The sequence below is a fragment of the Rattus norvegicus genome, chromosome 8, assembly GCF_036323735.1.
Source record: "Rattus norvegicus strain BN/NHsdMcwi chromosome 8, GRCr8, whole genome shotgun sequence".
In the NCBI taxonomy this organism is placed as follows: Eukaryota; Metazoa; Chordata; class Mammalia; order Rodentia; family Muridae; genus Rattus; species Rattus norvegicus.
The window spans coordinates 19,019,669-19,043,041 of record NC_086026.1 but is presented as its reverse complement, the minus strand read 5'-3'; the positions used below and the strand labels follow the sequence as shown (position 1 = coordinate 19,043,041).

Below are 23,373 nucleotides of genomic sequence, written 5' to 3'. Positions count from 1 at the left end.
AATAGGGAAAGCTAAAAGAATAAAAAGATGTGTGCAAAGAGATGAGAAGCACTGTAGCTTGGAAAACTGTTTCTGCAAAAGGATTGATGTAGACACCGTATCCTAAGCCCAATAAACACAAGCACATATAATTCTGTCAACTACACAGAGCTTTGCTGGCTATTCTTCCTCCGTATTCTCCCCAGAGAATATTAAACCCAAACTACCATCTTGATTTTGCCCATCTCAAGCAGAAAGCTCCCGTTAAATTAAGTACTGATATTTTAGGTCACTAGGACAGAGCTCCTTCCCTCTCTTAAGTCCCTCCTTGCCATGACCCAGAAGGTCATCTCTTGTGTTCACAGCCATGCTACCCAGTAATCAAAGTCCTCAACAGCTTCACCAGGTCTCTGTGTGTCCTAGAGTGTCCCCAGCCATTCAAGTGTGTCAGTCCTTGTGGCTCTGGTGCTCCTGGCTCCTTTATCCTTACTGAATTCCTTTCCTCCTTTCAAATCTTTAATGGTTGTTTTTCCGGCTCCATCTGCCTCCAATCTCTTTGGGTCTACTATGTCCAGTTCCCATTCATATCTCTTCTTTTACCCTAGGTTTCCTGATCTGCTTCTTTCCTCAGCGAACTCTGTCCTAATTCACAGCTTTCAGCCTTACTTTTCAATACTTTGTTAGCAAACATAGTTGTTGAGTGTGCCTTGTAGCTGAATAGACGAGGGTCATAGGCTTCTGTCTAGCGTTCCAGACAGACCCTCAGAGTCCTCACACCCTTTATTCCTGAGTTGAAACCTGTTCTTGCAGTTGCTGCTGTACTTATCAAATCCAGACTCACCCAAAGTAGAAGGATGTCCACACATCCCACCTTGCCACCCTTGCCCCAGAGTCTTCCTGCTCTTAGCCAGTCCCACCTCTCTGTTCTCTGTGGACATCCACACACATTCCTATATCGGCTGCACTGTCACAGTATACTCTTGTCACTTCCCCCTGGACTGAGTCTACTCTTTCCTGATTTTCTATCCCCTAAACATGCACCTTGTTTCAATACTGTGTTCCCATTCTCCCCCGCCCCAGGAGACGGGAACTGGATACCACAGGCCTGTCGGAGAGACTGGAGGTCAAGAGGGAACCATATACCAATGCTTGCAGAGTCCAAAGGAGAAAACAAATTCGGCAAGGATAAAATAGTCAGGATGGTCTTTCCAAAATGCCAACCAGGCACAATCAGTTTGCTAAGTGAAATTCCTTTAAAGGCTGTTTTTTTTTTTTTTCAAAGAAAGTTCACATTTCAACAATAAAAGAACTTCTGGGGGACTCACCATCCCTGACCACAAGCTATATTACAGAGCAATAGTGATAAAAACTGTATGGTATTGGTACAGAGACAGGAATAATTGGTACAGATTGATCTGATTAGTACAGATCAATGGAATAAAATTGAAGACCCAGAAATGAACCCACACACCTATGGTCACTTGATCTTTGACAAAGGAGCTAAAACCATCCAGTGGAAAAACCAGAATTTTCAGCAAATGGTGCTGGTTCAACTGGCAGTCTGCATGTAAAAGAATGCAAATCAATCCATTCTTATCACCCTATACAAAGCTCAAGTCCAAGTGGATCAAGGATCTCCACATCAAACCAGATACACTCAAACTAATAGAAGAAAAAGTGAGGAAGCAACTCGAACACATGGGCACTGGGGAAAATTTCCTGAACAAAACACCAATGGCTTATGCTCTAAGATCAAGAATCGACACATGGGATCTCATAAAACTGCAAAGCTTCTGTAAGGCAAAGGACACTGTGGTTAGGACAAAACGGCAACCAACAGATTGGGAAAAGATCTTTACCAATCCTACATCTGATAGAGTGCTAACATCCAATATATACAAAGAAGTCAAGAAGTTAGACTCCAAAGAGCCAAATAACCCTATTAAAAATGGGGTTCAGAGCTAAACAAAGAATTCACAGCTGAGGAATGCCGAATGGCTGAGAAATACCTAAAGAAATGTTCAACATCCTTAGTCATCAGGGAAATGCAAATCAAAACAACCCTGAGATTTCACCTCACACCAGTGAGAATGGCTAAGATCAAAAACTCAGGTGACAGCAGATGCTGGAGAGGATGTGGAGAAAGAGGAACACTCCTCCATTGTTGGTGGGATTGCAGACTGGTACAACCATTCTGGAAATCAGTCTGGAGGTTCCTCAGAAAATTGGACATTGAACTACCTGAGGACCCAGCTATACCGCTCTTGGGCTTATACCCAAAAGATGCCCCAACATATAACAAAGGCACGTGCTCCACTATGTTCATAGCAGCCTTATTTATAATAGCCAGAAGCTGGAAAGAACCCAGATGCCCTTCAACAGAGGAATGGATACAAAAAATGTGGTACATTTACATAATGGAGTACTACTTAGCTATTAAAAACAATGACTTCATGAAATTCATAGTCTCCTGAGAGACTCTACCAGAGCATGACAAATACAGAGGTAGACTCTCGCAGCCAAACATTGAACTGAGACCAGAGCTCCCAGGGATCAAGCCACTACCCAAAAACTACACATGGACAGACCCATGGCTCCAGCTGCATATGTAGCAGAGGATGGCCTTGTTGGGCACCAATAGAAGGAGAAGCCTTTGGTCCTTCCAAGGCTCCACCCGCCCAGTGTAGGGGAATGTCAGGGTGGGGAGGCAGGAAGGGGTGGGTGGATAGGTGTGGAAACACCCTCATAGAAGAAAGGGGGATGGGATAGTGGGTTTATGGACAGGAAACCGAGAAAGGAGATAACATTTGTAATATAAATAAATTTAAAAATCCAATCCAAAAATTGGGGGGGGGGTTAACATTCCTTCTCAAATGGTAAGACACTTGCCTCACTAGCCAAGCTCACCTCCCTGCAACTTATGTTAGTAACAGCAACATGCTACAAGCTCGGTAATACACAGAGACATCCTTACCATCACACTTTTCTTTTGGGCGAGTGTTCCTTTTGTCTGTGACTCACTAGGCGCCTCTCTGAGTCTGAAGTGATCCTTCCCCTTCTCACAGCCTGCTGTAACTCCACGGAGGCACTCAGAGTGCTCCTTCACACCGCTAACCTTAGGCCTCATACAAATCAACAGCCACAAATTTTTTTAGTACTTCCACTGAGTTTTCCGTTACATGTACACACCCTAAGGATTAAAAAAAAAAAAAACCAAAAAAAACCCCAAAAAACAAAAAACAAAAAAAACCCTATTTACCCTGTTCCCTTAGTACTAATACAGCACCACTATAAAAATTGTTTAAAATTTAAAGTAATGAGTTTAACTTCAGCCTATTCCTGCATATAGATCATTACACGTTGGTCTTTAAAGAATGAATTGTTTTATTTTTATTTAGTGAGTACGTGTGTGTGCGTGCATGTAGCAGAGGTGGGGAGTGTATGTGTACATAAGTTTAATGCTTCTGGCCTCTGGCATCTGTTACAGGTGGTTGGCCTAATGTGGGTGATGAGAAGAACTTGAGTCCTCTGCCAAAACACTTGAAACTTTGGGGCCATCACCCCAGCCTCTGCATGTACCTCTTGCCCCGTCCCCCAAGCCTCTGGCCCCCTTGGCCAATTGCCTTCCTTTCCTCAAATGGCCCCTGCTTCTGCTTTCCCACGTCATACACTCCATTGCTATCCACCCACCTACCTATCACCAATCATTGTCTCTACATAAGGAAACACTTTAAGGTGTGCACGCACGAATGTGCTGTCCCTTGCTGACTGTTAAGAGCCAAGCATATGTGGAGAGTGTGTTGACCACCTGTTAGAAACGAAAATAACAGGAATATCTACTGTTCCCTCTACTCTGGGTGCCCTGCCGCTTTGCCTTTGTGAGTTTATTCTTAGCTATGATATCCCTACAACATTAACAGAGGTGTCAATACTACAAATGCCCCAGATTTTATATCTGCAGGTGTAAAGTCAAGATTGGATGCTAGATCTCCCTGTGTCCATTTCACTTGGCTCTCGACCACATGCAGTGAGCTGTCTAAAAGGCCAAGATTTCAGTGACTTCATCAGTCATTCTGCTCCCCCAAAAAATTTAACTTAGAAAATTCAGTCACTGTGTCTGTCTATGGAAACTAAGCCATCATTTAAAACCCAGTGATTTACCTTTCTTTTCTCCACAACAAAAACTGATGTGTCCATGTGGTCAAGACAGTAAGCTGTATCCCCCGAGATGCTCTAATGGGTGTGCTGCTATATGAAGGCATAATACCGCAGAGCACGGTCCAGATGACATTTTGAAAATAGCTTTTTAAGGTACTTTTTTAAAAAAAAGCTTGTTTGTTTGTTTAGCAGCAGAATGTAATAAAAGACTGACACGTGTAAAGCTCCGGGACAAGTTCCGACGTGTCCTGCGAGTTCAACAGCTGACGGTATCATCGGCAATTATGGTTCCACGTGAGCGTCAAGTTTTAGGATTCCTGGGGTTATCTATACAGGTCAGCACTAGCCCTCTGCTGCTCCACGAGAAAAAAAAATCTGTACTTCCCCAATCCCCTTAGCAGCTAAACGCGGCACAGAACGTGTCTGTTTCTGACCACTATATACAGACTAGCCAGCAGGCCTGCAAATCCATGCCTTAGCAATCACTGTCAAGCCCGTTGCTTAGGAACGCAGAGGTTTCCAGAATGGTCTTGTCCTTTTCTCCTCCGCGCATGTGCCGCTCCCTACCAGGAAGTGTCTGTCGGGTTCTAACAGGAGCCAACAACAAGCAGGACATATCCCCAGAGGTGATCCAGTCTAGAAGGGACAACAGGCAGGAGAGATGGTGATTATGATGAGGCCTGAGTGTTAGATTGCTGCTGGATAACATCTGTATAATATGTTAATGACTTTCTCTTGTATTTTAACGTTTTCTACTAAGGAACTGTTTCCTCTGGGAGGTTTTTACCATAACTCAAAAGCAAAGCTTTGCATTTGCGAGGGAAGATTTTTGAAGCCCAGGGCAAATTACAGCCATGAATGTGTTTGCTCACCTTGGAACTGAAAACAGCTTTATCAGAAGCTCTAGGTACAAGGAAGCCCAGGTGTTTATGATCTATGGGGGCTTGATATTTATCTAAGAATTAAGAGGAAAGTGAAAAGAACTTCTGATTTGAAGAGATAAAAGATGAAGGAGACAGACTGATCACGGGCCTCTGAGTATGTTCTCAGCACAGGGGCCAGGCGTGTGGGTGGTGGCAGGCAGATTTCACCACAATCAATAACACAGTAAAAATCTCAGCCATGTTGAGGTAAAATCCACAAGCAGCTGTCCTATTCTCTCTTCCCCAGGCTGTCCAGTTAGCCTGGGGACAGCAGAACAAGGCCATCTGGCAAAAGTATTTGCAAAGATGGGCGTGGTATTATGCACCCAACTTTCTCTTGGCACTTATATCATGCGGAGGGAATCTGGACAGTCCTGGATATTTCAGAAAATGCAGACCATTAACGCTGCTTGACGAATTTATTCCATCTAAATATTTGTCAGACCTCAGAGGGAGGAGTCGCTGGGAATCTGAGGCAACAGAGACAGCATGGGGTGGAGCCTGCTAAACCGGAGGTGATAGACGTACTTTCGGAGAGATGTCACCATGCATTATATCGTGGAAGGGCACCCTTGTTCCAAAAGCCACATAAATGCTCAAGTCTATGTGAACAGAGACCACTCAGGGAGCAGCGAAGATGTAGCCAAAGTGCCCAAGCACGCAGAGGACAATATGCAAGTCATTCACCTTAGCATGCCCAGGGCACTTCCGCTTACTCAGGCCTTTCCTGAAGGCACATCCTGTCACTCGCTGAGATAAGAGGGTATTTGTAATGACTAGTCATTTATCTAAAGGACAGTTATACTGAGGGTAGGTGTGTACTGTTTTCTAGAACTGGCAGAAATTCTAAAGTGAAGCAAAATTAATCTTTAAAAGAAAGTCTGAACAGAGCATGCGCGCGCGGCCTCGGTGCCCAGCGGCTAACCAAAGGTCCTCAACTCAAGGCCCAGAAATCAACTGTGCAGTGGTGGGAGCACATCGAACATAGAGTGTTCCCAGCTGCGGGCGTGAAAGACTTCCTACGGAAATAATATTCGAGGTGAATTGAAGTTGGAGTATATTTCAGAAAGTTGAAAAAAAAAAAAAAGCCTCCTGAGTCAAGGGATATGGGTACAGAACGTTCTGGAAACCGACGCCATTTTAGAAAAGTACAGAGGGTGGTGGGGAAGATGGTTTACTCAGGGAAGTGCGGTGCGAGTACCTGCGCTCCCATCCTATGTCCACATAAAAAGACTGATAGACAGGCGGGTGCATACCTGCGACCCCAGAGGAGGATCCCCAGGGCCCACGGACTTGTCAGTCTAGCAAAATCAGCTCAGGTTCAGCAAGACAACCTGTCTTCAAAAATATGACTGAGGGTGATTGAGGAAGATACCCACAGTGACCTCTGGCCTCCATACCTGCGTGCACATGAGCACCCACCGGTGTCTGCATGTGTACATATGTGAATACATGCAGACACACACCAAAAGAAAAAAGTAGTTTCAAGAGTGGCCATTTTGAGCAGGTAGACAGCAATCTACTGCCTTAGCTCTGAGTGGTTGGGAGGCAGAAGGAGGGGGAAGGGGCAGGGGACAGCCCCGCCCCGTTCTCTAAGGCCTCTGCACTCTGCAGCAGGGACGCAGGACCCTGGTATACTTCCTACAGTGGTGCAATTTGCTCATTAAGGCACCCCACTGGCATCCTAGTTGGGAGGCACCTCCTTAATTTCACAGGAAGACTTCATGTAAATTAACAGAGAGCTTTTGAATGTGGCCAGCTTGGCAATGCCTCGGGAGTTAAAGGCTTTGGACTTGAAGAACAGAAGGGAGCTACTGAAGGTCGCTGAGCAGGGGCTGGCATAGCAAGAGCAGTCATTCCCACAGCAGCTGTACGAAGGCCAGAGTGGAGTCAAGAGACTCCAGAAATTACCATCTCTGTCCAGGCATGGAGCCTCGATGGTATCCATGGCAACAGAAAGAAGACGATACGAAAATTATTTTGAAAGCAGAAACAACAGGACTTGATTACTGATTGGATATGGGTGTGTGGAGGAGGCAGGAGCGATGAATGACTCAGGGGTTTTGTGCTTTGGAGGCTTGTGGGAATAAATCTGAAATAGGAACGCTAATCAGAGATGCTGCTGTGAGACAGGAAAAGGAGAGCGTGGTTTGAGGCGCTGGATTTCACATAATGACGGAATACTTAAGTAGAAATGTTCTCTGTACACCAGAAAGGATATGGTTTTCCCCCCCTCTGCTTCTCTAGCTTTTAATGCATATGAGAAGCCCTTTTGGAAGGAGGGGATCTAGGGAATAAATTCGTTGCTTCTCTTACTTCTAATAAGCTACGGCAGAAGGCCTTCATCGGCACCTTTGGCTTTGTCTTCATGCGAACACAAAGAATTATTCAGCACCTATTTGTGCCTGATGGTTGAACAGACATGATTCACAGTAACAGCTTTTGAACCTGAGAGGGCTCCAGGCCGAGAGAGCTGACATTTACAAGACCAGCCCTCAGAGAAAACAGGAGGGCAGTACTCACTGAACCACGGCTGTGCGAGGTTAAAGGTCATGCTCACGTGCTACACGGAGAAACCATGGAGAGGGAGGGATATGGTCCAAATCAGAACAGTGGGGACCAGGGTACTGGGAGTTTGAGATAAAAAAAAAAATTACCTAGAATTCTTTTTCTTTTTCTTTTTGGATAGAACTAGTGTGCGTCATCCTTTCCTTGGGAAAGAAAAGTAGACTTCCAATCTATAGTTATTAATTTAATTAACCTATGATCCAACCAATTCTGTAACATCCAAAGTACCGTGCGGCTGACCTTCGGGAATGCTGGGCCTCATATCTAAATCCCCGAGAAAGTCCACAGTGTTTTATGATGAAATTTAGTTGCTTATTAAACATATCAGAGAGTTAGAACCCCCAAAAGAGGACTTGTGGGGACAGCATCTCCCACAAGCTTCCTTTCCCATCTAGGACACAGTCCCACTATATGAAAGATTCAGGCAGATCTCCTCGCCGTCCCGTGGGAGCAGCGCAAGCCTCCACACATGTATTTCTATTTAGTCGCTGAGTTCCTGGGTTGCACGAAGGACTTGCTGAGCCCTATCAACTGGATGGAGCAGCGCTGTGCACTGGGACACTGGTCAGGCTCTGGGCGTGCCGTTCTCTTTCACCCCTCTGCCTATGAGCTGTTAGGGAGAGTTGGTGAAGCCATGTGTGGATGCTGAGGAGATTAAAAGGCTCCAAGGCACCACCCCCAGAGCCTGCTGGGAAGAGTGGGGGTCCCGTTCTCCTGTGCTGGCGCCAGTAGGGTTTCCGATCTGACCTAAGAACTAGTGGGATTAACTTTCTCTGTAAGGGGTAGGCACCGAATCTTCACGGTCAACCTTTACATAACCTGTTTCCCTTCACTACCTCAGAGGGACTTTCCTAAAGCAAGGATCCTTGTCTTTGCAGCCTCCTCGCTGTACACAAGCTTGGTTTCTTTTCTCCCCGGCAGCTTCCTCCAGAGCCTCGGCCTCACCAGCATCCTCTGACTCACAGTTTCGTTTCTCGTAAGTGGATGCTGAGAGCCGTCGCTCTCTCTATTGGAGTGATGGACTAAAAACATTCAAGAGAGAAAAACAACTGACACAGTCACACTTGAACCATGTGGGATGCTCCCCATCTCCCAGCTTTTCCTGTCTTTCTCCTTGGCTGTCTACTCGTCAACCTGCTTGTCACAGTGGTTGTCAACCTGTCAGGTAACTGTCCTTCGCCATACATGGCCTTTATTAGAGGGCGAGAAGAGCACGTCTGAGCTCCCCTCAGTACCTCCCCCCTCACTGATGTGCCCTTTGCAGGAACACGCTACCCCCATGCCTCACCCACCACCCCCACCCCAGCCCCCACCCTGTGCTATAGGTTTTCTGAGTAGCCAGATCTCACTGCTGCCCCTCCCTCCCTCTCAGGCCAGTCAGTCCCTTCCCCAGCTTTGGACAGTCTGCTAGCCTCATGATTGCAAAGAACACGGGATTCCTCCAGGGTCGTCCTCCATGAAAATAAAGATGCCAAACTCCATGCGGGGCTGAGAGCAGAAACTGGAGGTGGTGAGACCCAGTGTGTGGCAGTTCAGACAGAAGAGCCTAAGTAGGCATAGATACCACAGAGCTTTCTGAGCTCTCTGTTGAGGACAGTTTCCTGAAAGACTCACTAATCCTAACCCTGACCCTGCTCCTTACCCTAACCCTGATGCTAACCCTAACCCTAACCGTTGTTAGGACACTGACCTCTGTTGTGCTGTCTTCCCAAAGGTGTCTACACAGAAAACACTCTCAGAAGATAAACTATTGACCCTGTACCTGTAAAGGGTAGAAGTGACCACTGCTCATCACAATGGATTAAGGTTCACAACGCCCAAGTCCCTTGCATGTTAAACATCTACTCCATGGGCAGATGTTGCTCACCCTTCTTCACAGTCTCTACGGCTATTCCAGCTCTCTCTCTCTCTCTCTCTCTCTCTCTCTCTCTCTCTCTCCTTCCCTTCCTCCCTCTCTGTCTCTCTCCCTCCCTCTCTGTCTCTCTCCCTCTCTCTCTGTCTCTCTCCTCATATTATTATTCCTATGCTCTGCCTATTTCTAGTACTCTGAGTAATAATGCCTTTAGTTTTAGCCTGAATAGTTTTGTGTGTTCTATGAAAAGCATCTAAGAAACTAGCCAGCTAATATATTCACTTACAAGTGGGGGGGGGGAGCTCAATCCCTCACAGTTCTTGACATTTTTTTCAGCTGTCAGTAAGAACATTAGGCAGATGAAAACTTAGAGGCTAAACTTTCCGCTCCATCAACATCTTGAAATGGTTAACTCCCCTCTCCACTCTCTCCACTCCCGCCCACCTCTCTCTAGTCTAATGTACCTTCCTGGCCTCCATAATGATGGGCTGTAATAGCCCATTTATTCAGTAGAGTGGTTTCTAAAACCCATTTCCAGATTACAGCCGGTGTGCCAGGACTGCGTTTATTTTCATTACTAGAGAAAGGGTGGCTCGGCCTGGTAACGCTGACTTTTCAATAGCTCCATCAGAAAGCGCTCTGACCACCTTCTCACCACTCACCAAATGCTGCAGAGTCCTCCTGAAACATTCCCCTTCCTTCACACCATGAACAAAAGTGTCACCATATAGTGAACCCCACTGTTCAAGCTCCTCAGTCGGTCAGACAGCAGCGGCTGGAAGGTTTGTAGAAAGTTCTTCTCTCTGTTCTGGCTTGTCTCTACCAGAAAGCCATCTCAGACTCAAGACAGTGTACTCTCCTACCCTCTAAAACCTCTGGCCTGGAGAGGACTCAAAGATCGAAGAGTTCAAATCAATCAAGCCAGCAACATTTTAATATGACTGATTCACAGTGATAGTCTAAAGAAACAGATATCTGTCATTTCAGGTTAATTCAATAAATACATGAATAAATGATAATTATGTGTTGGATGACAAAAAAGCTGGGAGTCTTGATGAATCTTTAAGAGACGGCAAAGAAGCCCTTTTGGCACACAGATCCACATCGCATACATAATACACCGTACACATACATGCCACATACACATATACACCACACACACACCATACATACCCACAAACGCACACACAGTCTCACAGAAGTTTAAGTTGTAAGTTCTCCAAATGGTAGCTTTGATGACAAACGCATCTTAGAGCTCAACACTCACCCTGCTTCTGTGGTTAACCCTTCCGAGGCTCATTCTGAGCGCTAACCCCTGAGCCTACACAATACTGACAGCTTCTATTTTAAGCCTAGTCTTCAGAGGGAATGGGAAGAGGGAGCACTTGAGGACGCTGATGCAGCTTGGTTACTGGGTGGGGAACAGAAGAGAAAAACTTGCTGACCCTTCCGCCAGTGTATGGAGAAGCCAGTTATCACAGCAGTGAAAGTCTATGGTGGTAGGATAGTCTCAATTCGTGTTTTTACTATTGACCCTGCGGTATACACGCGGTTTCTGTCATGGTATGGGTGTGCGATGCGCCCCCTGGCTTGTATGTTTGAATCCTTGGTGTCCAGCAGGTGGCGCTGTCTTGGAAGGTTGTGGAACCTTAAGGAGGTGGAGTCCGCTGGAGGAGTCGTTCACTGGGGCTGCTCCTGAGGCTTCCTAGCCAGACCCTGTTTTTTGTTCCGCCCCTGCTTCCTGACTGTAGGTGTAATGCGATGAGCCAGCTCACACTGCCTTCCACCATGCCTTCCCGGAAGTGATGCACTGTGTAAATAATTCACCCCTTAACGTAGGTTCCCGTTAGGTACTTTCAAGGAGAAACATAACCAGCACAGTTTCCAGGAATCTCACCCTGCCATTCTTGCTTATTATTTTGAGCAAAACCGCCTGCTTCCTTGTGTTGGTAGCCCTTTAGGGCCATAGCTAAAGACATTCAAGTGATAGACTGTGCCACATACTGGCTCTGGCACCCTTACCGCAGCCCCAGGGTAAGACAGGATCTTATCTGGGTGAGAAAAAAATTCTCCATGAACACAGAAGAGAGAGAGAAGCAGCCCAGAGTTGATGGCAGTGTCATGGTGGTAAAATGTTCAAATGCTCAGTTAAAAGCAGGAGGAATTTTACAGCTGTGTATGTATGCTGCCTTCACTGAGACAGTAACACCACTGAAGGGCTGGATCTCCACTGTGGACTCCGATAGCCTCCATTCCACTGGTCTGAGCAGTGAACGTTAGCAGCAGGCGTTCAAGAGTGTTACAACAGAGGGGGTTTCCTCTCTAGCAGTAGTCACAAGCCTGCGGAAGGGTCCTAACGGTTGTGTGGGGTATATAAGTCTTCAGAGAAGGCACAGTCTGACTCGAAGCATCTCCTTGGCTAGCTCCATCTGCCTGAAGCTCTTCATGCCTTTGGTTAAAGAAAGGGCTGCACTGAAAATGCAATTAGAGGAAAAGATGGCGGAGGTTTCAGCTCTGGGCTTCTACTCCACCCCGTGAGGCCACTGCTTCAGATCAGCTAGAAAGGAATCTTGACAAAATGCATGTACCTTACACATGCAAAACTGGGTGGAGTGATTGGACATGTTAACATTAATTAGGAACTTCAGGGGGTTTGTTTGTTTTTTAGTCATAGCAGTGCCAGATGAACTGGGACAGTCAGTACCCATGACTGTTGTCATGTTGTGTTGCTGGGGGAGGTGGATGGACACTTTAATCGAGTAGGGTGGAACACGGTGCAGCCATCTCTGCCAAGGAGCATCGTGGGATTTGCATGAGTGTGAAGAGAGAAATGAAGTGTGGTGGTTTGAATGAGAATGTAAGGTCTTGTATTTGAATGCTTTGTTCCCAGTTGTCGGACCATTTAGGAAGGACTAGGAGGCATGGCCTAAACTCACTCTCTTTCTGCCAAGTGCTTATGGACCAAATGTAAGCTCTCAGCTACTGCACTGGGGCTATGCCCGCCCGCCCGCCTGCCTGCCTGCCCGCCCACCCGCCCGCCTGCCTGCCCGCCCACCTGCCTTCCTGCCTGCCCGCCTGCCCGCCCGCCCGCTCGCCCGCCCGCCCGCCCGCCCGCCCACCGGCCTGCCTGCCCGCCCGCCCGCCCGCCCACCCGCCTGCCTGCCCGCCCGCCTGCCACCATGCTTCCCACCATGATGATCATGGCAGTAACCTCTGAAACTGTGAGAAAGCCTTCTCTTCAATGCTTTCTTACATAAGCTGCCTTGATCCTGTTGTCTCTCCATAGCAACCATAGCTAAGACAAGGGGGAATCTGCTAGCTGTAAATGACATGATGTCGGGGGCCACTGCTGCGCCTGGTGTTCCTACTTAGCTAACGTTTTTTGCTAGGCAAAGCAAAAAGCCAATAAAGAAACTATCCTCCTTTCTAGAGCATACCACAGGGATGGAATAAGCCTTCGAGTCCACATTTGCTGAGTCCCCACTCAGTACTAAGCCCTGAGCCAAGTGCTGTCCCTCTACGGGCCAGGAAGCAGCTGTGGAGTGTGTTGCCATAGCAACACGAAGCGAGCCTGCCCCACTTATGTTGAGCATTCCAAAGGTTCCTCAAACAGAAATAGACTTTTTTCACACTTCCTGAGAAGATCTGTTGTTGTTGACTATTTGTTTACGTCTCACCATAAAGTTTAGTGATCACACGATACGAAGTGCTGTGGAGAAATGAGGAGGCCTCCCACACCAGCACGATGTTTTCTCTGAAAGATTACCATCGACCTGACATCTAGGCAGAATATCACTCCAGCCATTAATTCCAGCAGCCAAAATGAGCTTTTGTAACATCTCTAGGCAGTTCATTTCCCAGCTCCCCCCGACCCCCAGCTCTGCAGTCCTCAACATATCATGAAGGAGCTAAGTAGTTAAAAGAAGGAAGATCATGACAGGAACCAAGATCTAGCCATTCCTGTAAATGGGCTGGGAAGCTTCTTCAAACGTCCAGAATTAAGGTGCACTCTGACCTTTCCAATCCCACCGGGCATTGCTGGCTGGAGAGCGCCACCTACCGCTCACCCTCTGCTACTCTCTGTACAGGAGCCCCTTTGTCAGCTCCAAGCATCCTGACCTCCCCACGCCAATGCTAATATTTATAATTACCAATTGGATAAGTGCATCTTGGGCTGTGAGATCAAAGAAGAGGAGAAAAGCGGCCTCCGAACGTGAGAGGGAAGTAAGACAGAAGGCTTGAAACTTCTCGTCACTCCAGACACCTGCTCCTAAGGATGCCTGGGGACTGAATTCAAGGGCAGAGGCAGCTGGCAGCACAGTTTCTTTCTTTCTTTTTTTTTTTTCTTTTTTTTGGAGCTGGGGACTGAACCCAAGGCCTTTCGCTCGCTAGGGAAGCGCTCTACCACTGAGCGAAATCCCCAACCCCAGCACCAGAATTTCTTTACCCCTGACCATATAGAGAAGTAATAAAGGAGAATCAGGAGGCAAAAAGACAAAGTTTGGATGACAGAGCCAAGGAAAGAAACTGGACAGAGTAGCTAAGAAAGATAAACTGAGCTCTACTTTTCCTTACCCATCCCTTTTTCTTTTTTTTCCTCCCTTCTTCTAATTAACCAGCTTAGCCACTCAGATGGAGATCCACATTTGAATCTGCCTGATCCAAATGTCTTCCTTCAACTACTGTGAACACTATGAAAGTCTTATGCGAGACCATTTGGAGACCACTCTACAAAGTCCGTGAGACGATCTGGAAGCAGGCGGTCATCATATCTTTTCTTACACAAAGCAAACCAAGACAGCAGAATACTGAGACGTTCTAAACAACTGGTTCTTGCAGGGTGAAAGTCCTGGCTTGAAGTGCTGGTTTTCTGTGGTATAAAGTTGGTGCCAACTTTAAGCCATCAGCTGAACACGGAATTGGGAAATTCTGCACATCCATCAGTACCTCTCGGTCAAATGAGCTGACCCCATCATGCCACAGCTCCACCTGTGTGACCGTCCTGGGACTCCCATACACATGCAGGACTTGAGCCTAAAGTGGACTGTGGGACTAGCGGGGTGAGTTTAAGAAGGTGGGCTCTGGGTTAGGGTTTTATGTCAGTTTGTGTTTTACCAGTTTCAGTCCTGAGTTGGATTATCTCTTAACTTTCCCTGTAGTAAGAGACACTTCTCTCTGCCTAAGAGCTTCCAGCTGTACCTTCTTCTTGCTGCTGGGCTTGAAAGAAATGTTAGCTCTTCCCAGGTCCTCAGAAGCTTCCAGTTGCAGCTGGAGTCTGCTCTATTGCCTCTCAGCTGTGCACTACACCCTGGCTACGTCATCTGTCTTCCTGGGGAGGACTGTGCTGCTTCTCCAGAAGCTCTTGGAGTCTACAGCCTTTTAAATTGCATGGGCTAAATCTTCATGAAATAGTGTTCTTTCATTAAAATCTGTCTCTCTATCTACTCCCAATGTCTGATCTGCTTCCCCTTCTCAGTGAGTTTCGAGCATCCTTGGGCCCTCCTTGTTACTTGGCTTCCTTGGGTTTGTGCTTTGTAGTATGACTACCCTATACCTTATGGCTAACGTCCACTTATTTGGGAGCACACAGCATGTGTATGTGCTTCTGGGTGTGAGTTACCCAACTCAGGATGATATTTTCTAGTTTCATCCATTTGCCTGCAAAATTCATGATATCCTTGTTTTTAACAGCTGAGTAGTACTCCATTGTGTAAATGTACCTCATATTTCTATCCATTCTTCAGTTGAAGGATGTCTAGGTTGTTTGAAATTTCTGGCTAGTATAAATAAAGCTTCTATGAGCATAGTTGAGCAAATGTCCTTGTGGTGTAATGGATCATCTTTGGGGTATATAACCAAGAGTCTTGAGGTAGAACTATTCACAATTTTCTGAGAAACCACCAAATTGATTTCCAAAGTGGTTGCACAAGTTGGCACTCCCATCAGTAATGGAGAAGTCTTCTTGCTCCACATCCTTGCCAGTATGTGCTATCCCTTGAGTTTTTGATCTTAGCCATTGTGACCAGTGTAAAGTAGAATCAGAGTCATTTTGATTTTCATTTCCCTGATGACTAAGGGTGTTGAACATTTGGAGAGGGAGTGGGGAGGGGGGAACAGGAGGGACCAAGTGTGGGGAGGATGGATGTAGAAGTGAGAGAGAGAACTGGGATTGGTAGAGGAGGGGGCATCTCTGAGACATGCAGGACAAGGAAAACTCCCAGGAATCTATGAGGGTGACCCTACCTAAATTAACTCCTGGCAGTAGAAGATATGAAACTCGAACCAGCCGCCTCCTGTAACAAGGCAAGAACTCCAATGGAAGGATGGAGACACCAACCTATCCACAAAAACTTTGACTCACAATTTGTCCTGCCTACAGGACGCACAGGGATAAAGATGGAGCGGAGATTGAGGGACTGGCCAACCAATGACTGCCCAGGTTATTGGGCTGGAAAAATGGTTCAGTTGGTAAAATGCTTGTTTTGCGAGCACAAGGACCTGAGTCCCATCCCAGAACCTACATTTTATAAAACAGTCAGACATGGTGGTGCACTGGTAATCCCAGTGCTGAGCAGGGAGAAATGGGTGGATCTCTGGGGCTCAACAGCCAACCTACTTGGTGAATTCTAGACCAATGAGATACCCTGTCCCCAAAGAAATGCCTAAGGAACAATAACCAAGGTTGACATATTGTCGGGGCCTAACCTTGGGCTTGGTCCCCTCTGAAGCATCCAAGGGGGAAGAGTTTTGTCGGGGATAAGGGTTGGTCTTGCCAGAGAGTAGGGCTGCTTTCTATAATAACTATGCTTATCTTGACTTTAAGTTACTGAGGTCAGAAGCTGCAGGCCTCTAGATCTGTTGACACTTGTTGCTAACTGTAGGTGATTAGATAAAGGATTTATTGCTATTGCTCCCTTCTCTGTCCAAGCAGCCAGAGTCTCTCTGGTTAACTCTTTGTGAACCAGAGAGGAAGGAAAGGAAAAGAATCAAAATGCTTTACACAAGCAAATATGCATATATACATTCATACGCACAATCTGGCTGGGCCCAACCATCTGTCTCAATCAGTTCCACAAGCATTTATGTTCTTACATACATACACATTTCCCTACACATACACGTACAAATAGACATATACATATGGATGGATGGATGGATGGATGGACGGACAGATGGATGGACGGATGGATGGGGCAGAGCTCTCCAAGCCAAACCAACCAACCAACCAACCAACCAACCAACTTTATTTCTTTTCTCTAGCTTTTTTATACCTTCTTAGGCAAAAAGTTCTTTAGAAAATCACTTCGTAGATAAAATGTTACATAAAATGGGAATTACAGAAGGATATTAAGTTCAAAGCAGTGTTTCATTCTAATATGCTCATTATAAGTTCAAAGCAACAGTTGTTCTTAAATGGCCTTGCCTTATCATAGTGCACACCTATGGCTATATCCTTGTACCTAAATGTTTTTCCTTGAACACAGATTTGTCCCAAGTCTATCTCTCTTTTTAGTGTGATTGTGAAAACTCATTGTTTTTCTTTTTATGCAGCCTTTACTTAGTGTATGAGAAGCGGGCAGATTCTACTCTTGACTCTAACTTCATTACATCTTTCTAGCAAAGCAACCAAGACCATCTCTCAAAACTTTCTTCCTAAAATTATTTGAACCAAATAAGGAATTCTATAGAATCATCAATTCATCTAAACATCATTAATTCATGTAAGTTCAACTTTATTTTGATCTGTAAGAAATTTGATCAATAGGGTGGACTAATGTCCATGGATTATTACATTAATTTAATAATGTCAGGAAAGGCATATCAGCTGCAAAAGGCAATCCTGAGATGATGCCTCTTTGGGCCTTGCCATTTTGCTCACCCATTGTAGACCATACAGAAATGGTGGACAGCCTCCGGGAAGGCCACCTGCTATCCTTAACCCATCCTACATGGTTCCTGACAGCAGGAACATGCACAAGAATTCATGTGAGCAAACACACATGTATGCACACAGATATGTGTGTGTGTGTGTGTGTGTGTGTGTGTGTGTGTGTGATCTATTAACTACCCTGTGACTCATAGTGTTGATCCTACTAAAGGCCATATCCCCAATGTCTCTTGCAAGGTGCAGGGAGAATATGTATCTTTAGGCTCGAGCAAGTCAGTGGTTGTGATGGGAATTCTGTCTCGTGGAGAATACTGTCTGTTCATTTTAGAAATGAGCTGCCCTGCAGACAATACCTCTGTCACCTCGCCCACTGCACAGACAGATATGGTAGCTCTGCAGCCAGGTTTGGTCATACAGGGGTCAGTTCCTCCTTCCACAGAAAGTAGCCATCGTGATGCACTCAGGACAGGGCTTCATCTGCTACGAAGAGGGAATGAGTACTTTGCTGGCTGCGTGTCCTTCAGTACTCTCAGCATACTGCTTCTCTTCTGTTCCTTTGTTCTTTCTCTTTCCAGTCCTGGCTGGCCTGGAACTCACAGAGACTCCCCTGCCACTGTCTCCCAGGTGTGGGCATGGAGGGTGTTTGCCACCATACCTGGCATTTCTGTTCTTGGAGCAAAGAAATCTATGTCTCCCAACTCAGAAAAGTGTGGCTTCTCTAATTTTGGCAGTGCTAAGTCCTATTCAAAGAGAAAGAAAAGCAATGAAGCAATTAGATATATGACAGAATTAATCTTTCTCTCGCTTCCACCTCTACTCTCTGAAATTGCATGTGATTATCTCTTCAGTTCTGTCTGGCTCCCAATAAATTACTTTTAAGATGTTATTACCTCATGCTTAGAATAGCATATCAGCTGTCAAAAATATTGTCTAGATTTCAGTTTTGTTCATCAGTTCTTTTTTATTTTTTTAGTTACATCTTTGTTTTAGTGAGACCATGTACATCTGTATGTGCAACCATACCTGTGTGTGTGTGTGTGTGTGTGTGTGTGTCAGAGGACAGGTAGTGATAATTAGTCATCTCTTTCTACCATGTTGGACCCAGGGATCACACTCAGGTCATGAGGCTTGGCAGCGAGAGTTTTTACATTATAAGCTACCTCTCCAGCCCCTGATCATTGGTTGTCTGAATCTTCTGATGTAGGGCTTCAGGGTGCAATGCTAGCATCATTTGGGATGCACTGCACATCTGAGAATCCCATAGGAAACAGTTCTGTGTGACCCCTGATCTCGCAGCACCGTCACTCCATCAAGGCAGAGAAGCAACAAGCATGTCTACAAGCAACAAACACAGTCACCTTGGGCTGCTGACATCCCGGCGCAGGAAATAACGAGGATTGTGTGGCAGAAAAGAGAGGCTTCCTGGCTGAAGCCTGCTCAGTACTCTGAAGAGCGGGAAGCAGCGCAGAGGAGAACCACAGGTCTCAGGAGCTTAGCAGCAGCCAGCAGTGCCCTCCGTAAGCACCCGCCCATCCCCACGACTTCTTCATCTGCGAAGCCTGTAGCACACCGGTGCCTCATCTCCTTCTTCACAGCTTCTTGCATTTTTTTACTCATTCCATTTTACTCCTTTCTTGTTGCCGTGGCCTCACCATACATACAACACCCATGCATTATTCAGGGAGCAATTATGAACATTTCCCTCTCTGGGCATATTTTCTTTGCCATATTATAATTCTTTCGCCTCTCGTGGTCAGTAGCAACTACTGATCAGTTGGCCTGCCTATCAATGCCCCCAATATGGAACAATCCATGTCTGGTTCTCTAACGACCACACACTTTAGTGATATGTCCAGCAGATTTCTAACCAGGGGTGCATGAGTAAGAGCTAATATCTAATCCAGTCTCACGGCAGAAAGAATGGTCCTGGTCCTGCAGGCATTTTCCCTTGATGCTGTTGGTGCTGCCAATTCTCCAGGAGTTCCAGGAATAAGTATCTATCATTCCTCCTTCTTGCTTCTCCTTGTGACGGTGCCCTGGATTTACTCCATACTCCATATTCTCTCAGCCTCACAGCATAAGGACACAGGACAGGCAGAAGTGAGGGATCCTGACAAGGGAAACACAAGGAACATTTTTCTTCACTTCCAGAGATACCTCACTACCCAAAAAGTTGGGCTAGCCACACTACAGAAATTCTTAAACCCTATTTTATTCATATATGAAACAAGGGGTTAATAGATATCAATAGCTCAAAAGCAAACAAAACCTAATTTGAAAGATTTACTTATGTATGTGAATACACTGTTGCTCTCTTCAGACACACCAGAAGGAGGCATCAGATCCCATTACTGATGGTTGTGAGCCACCATGTGGTTGCTGGGAATTGAACTCAGGACAGGCAGTCAGTGCTCTTAACCGCTGAGCCATCCCTCCAGCCCACAAACAGAACATTTAAAACATAAACTCCATAGAGAAGAAAGGCATTCCGCTCACACCTGCATCCCATGCAACTGCAGCTGTGCCTCCTACATCGTGAAGACGGTTCCTCCTCTACAAAGAAGGGAACATTTACTGGAAGGGATTTATGTGAAGACACAGTCACAGACGTGTGTAAAGGTCTTATGGAGCTGCCTTGAGTAAGAGTCGTTGAGGTAGTGTCTTATATTCACAAGGCCTAGCAGAGAGCTGGAGAAGAGAATGGATCAGAAGGCTCTGCCTGACCTGATCCTGGCCCAGTCACTGGCGTTAGAAAGACATAGATGCCTACCTCCATGACCTGGCTCCCAGCATTCTTCATTTGCCAAGAGTTCACTCAGACACTTCTCTGGCTGTGGAAACTCTGCTCCCCATTTATATCTCTGAACCCTTTTGCTCCGATGACCTTGAAGGACTCTGTATCCATCCTTGTGATTCAGAACCACTCAGTCTGCATCCACAAACATTCCAACGTGAATACTCTCTCCCATCCCACCCAGGGAGGAAGAGAGGTGGCCCCAGTGTGCAAATGGAATTCGAGTGAGTGAAAACCAGAGCATCCATGACCTATGCAAAAAGGATGCGAGTCAAGTTTGTGCTGGTTCTTGTGCTAGTTACTAAAAAAACACAGTATTCCACATTTTAACACCAGGTATCTGCTTACCACTCGTACAAGCTCATGGTCACTGTTGCTAATTATCTAACACAACTCATAATACACAAACTACGAGTGGCAAAACTTCTTGCAAAGGGTAACCACGCACAAATAGAAGACAAAACAAAAACAAAAGCAAACAAACAAAACTCTGAACTTGTTAAATTTTGTCCGTTTCTTTAAACACCATTTCCTGCTTGCCTTTGCTGGGAGCTGCTGTCCTCCTTGCTGCTTAAGTTCCAGCTCCTTGTGAATGATTTCCCCTCAGGAGTGGACTGACATTGCCTTGAGGTATTTTAAGTGAAAAAATAAAAAATAGAAACACTTGGTTCTTAAAATACAATACCCCCAGTGATATTTATACCTCTATAAGAAACTCTTGAAGGAAGACCCAGAGGAATGACTTTCCTCTGGGTTAGATTTCAGATATAAAAAATAAAAAATTATCTCTATTCCTGAAATTATATCTGTTGTGGGGTTGTTTTGTCCCTCTTCCACAAATGCTAAAACCCAGACAGAGCAGACCAAGAGCAACAGGAGGTGTCATGTGTGAAACAACACTGTTCTCTCCTCTCAGGTGACCTCTAAGGTTAGAGGCAGTCCTCTCTTCACAGTTGCTCTAGGATGGATTTTAGAACAATCAAGGCTAGCTGTGAAAAATCCTCTCTGGTTTAGGATACCCAGTGTTCTGGTGAAAAGTCACAGCTCCTTTCCCTCGGATAAAGTGTGAAAGGATTGTGCCCTCTGTAAAAACCCAAGCTGACCAGTGGTTCTGGGAGAATATTATTCTAATTCTGAAACTAGCAGCATAGAAAAGGCAGATGTGCCCATCTGAGTCGCAGCCTGGCACAAAGACTGCACCGATGCTGTTTAGTCTCCGCTTCTCTGGATTGTTTCCAGAGAGCTAAGGGAGCTCACATTTGTAAGCAGGAGGCCAACAATGTAACACTGCATCTTCCCTGTTTATTTTGACATCACTAGACATTCACGGAAGACAGCCTGTGAAGGAAAACCAGTGCAACCAGGAAAGGGGTACAGAACGTGCAGAAGCTTGTCTGAGATTTCAGGGAGTAAAGAATGAGGGAAGTTGTGGTATTTGGTGAGTGAGGCTTCAATACTAGAGACAACTGCAGTCAAAGGAGCAGGAACTATGGAAAGGAACAGTGACAGAGGCTGTGTACTCCTCTGGCAGCACATCCAGGAGCCAATGAGGCAGTGGCATCTGGAGGTGCCAGCACGATGTTTTCTGATACATTCATTCATTATTGGCACTGAAGGTCACAGACTCTCACAAAGTCAGAGACATTGATATAACGACAGTTAATATCAATACTGGAAACTGCAGAACCCCCCACCCCCAAAAAGCCAGGCGTGAACACATCTTCTGCACAATATTGTAGGTCCTGAGGGTTCTCTGTCTTCCTTCTCCTGGGCTTCGCCAGCTGTTTTGCTTCAGCTCTGTGCTCGCATAAACCTGCCTCATTTAGCCATGGTTAAAAAATATTGGGCACAGTCAAGGTGAACAGCAAGCAGAAGGCTTGGAAACCCTCTAGGAAGAAAGCTAAAGGCATTGGTCACCACAGCAGTAAATGAAGGATGGTGCGAGTCTTTGGCTTCTTCAGCTCCGCATCACCTCTGCTGTTACTTAGTAACCAGTGCTCAGTGTTTGTCTTGAGCCTCCCATGAAGGAATGCCAAAGGAACAGAAACCAAACTATCCATCTTTTTCATCTTGAATCCACCGAGAAAATATGACACAACTTCTCTCACCTCCCCTCAAAGGGATCTCAAGATGCAGCACTGAGCTCCTCACTAGGTAAAATCTGTTCAGCAAGAACAAAATAAAAAGACTGGCAGAGCTGGGGCAGCAAAAGACCACATGGTCCGCGTCCCGCCAGCAGGGATGATTTTTCTCCCGACTGTTAATAGAAGAGGGATATAGGTTTCTGTCTCATTTAAAGCACAAAAAAAAAGTATCTAAATAAAATATTGGGAAGTTGAAAAGTTGAATTACTAGTAAAATACAATTCTGAGGTTGACAAACTTTAAACAACTTGCTTTTCTGGAAGGAAGTTCCTTCTCTGACAGAACAAGACAAATATTCCTCATAAGTATTCAAAGGGCAAATGATCATTTCTTAATCAGCCATGTCAGAGAAAAGAAACAAAAGATTCAGAAATCTGGAAAGATCGACCTTGGCAGGAGGCTACTTAGTAGCTTCCTTGCTCTTGGGACTTTGTTCTTGTCCTTACATTACACAATGCCGGAATGTCTGCCCTGCACCATGTAAGGGCTACAACGAACTGAACCCAAGAAAGAGCTGCTTCCCACTCCCCCTGAGCAATGTGGAAGTCACCGTTCATCAGATATCCACCGCGTGAGGACAGCCGGGCTTGCAAATGTTATCTTTTACTATGTATTTTCTCTTCCTCTGTCTTCAATTGAGGAAACTAGGACACAAGAGAGTCAGGCAACTGCCTCCAATTATACAGCTCATGGGAAGGAGAGAGCGGATTGGATCTCAATGTTACCTAAATCTGAGACCTTGACTCCTACCAAGCCTCCATCCAAGGCTATATATGCCATCCAGGAACTTTCAACTCACCTCTAAAGGCAGTGGGAGATGCTTTAGCTAAATGTAAAAGGAATTTCTGAAAAGCAGAATCTATTGACTGTGAGGTACTTTTCCAAAGTTGTCCACAAAACTGCTTTGAAATGAGAAGGTACCAGATGGGGGTTTCCTTTAGCGTAGGTCTGCCTCATGCATAGCAGCAAGTGAGAGCAGTGTATCTTGGGTTTGATCCCACACCATGACCTTAAGGAACAAGAATAGCAACAAAACTAACTTTCCCTTCTGTTTTCCTTGGCATTCA

General features: G+C 45.8%; 2 long non-coding RNA genes across 2 annotated transcripts; one reads left to right on the top strand and one right to left on the bottom strand.

Moving 5' to 3' along the window:
• Window positions 1-4,269: 4,269 nt before the first annotated feature.
• LOC134480142 (uncharacterized) lies at window positions 4,270-7,622 on the bottom strand. Its single transcript, XR_010054322.1, has 2 exons — window positions 7,377-7,622; window positions 4,270-4,773 (listed from the first exon to the last, which is right to left on the bottom strand). It is a non-coding gene; the product is annotated as an uncharacterized LOC134480142 (long non-coding RNA).
• LOC134480141 (uncharacterized) lies at window positions 4,744-10,522 on the top strand. Its single transcript, XR_010054321.1, has 2 exons — window positions 4,744-8,793; window positions 9,343-10,522. It is a non-coding gene; the product is annotated as an uncharacterized LOC134480141 (long non-coding RNA).
• Window positions 10,523-23,373: the final 12,851 nt, after the last annotated feature.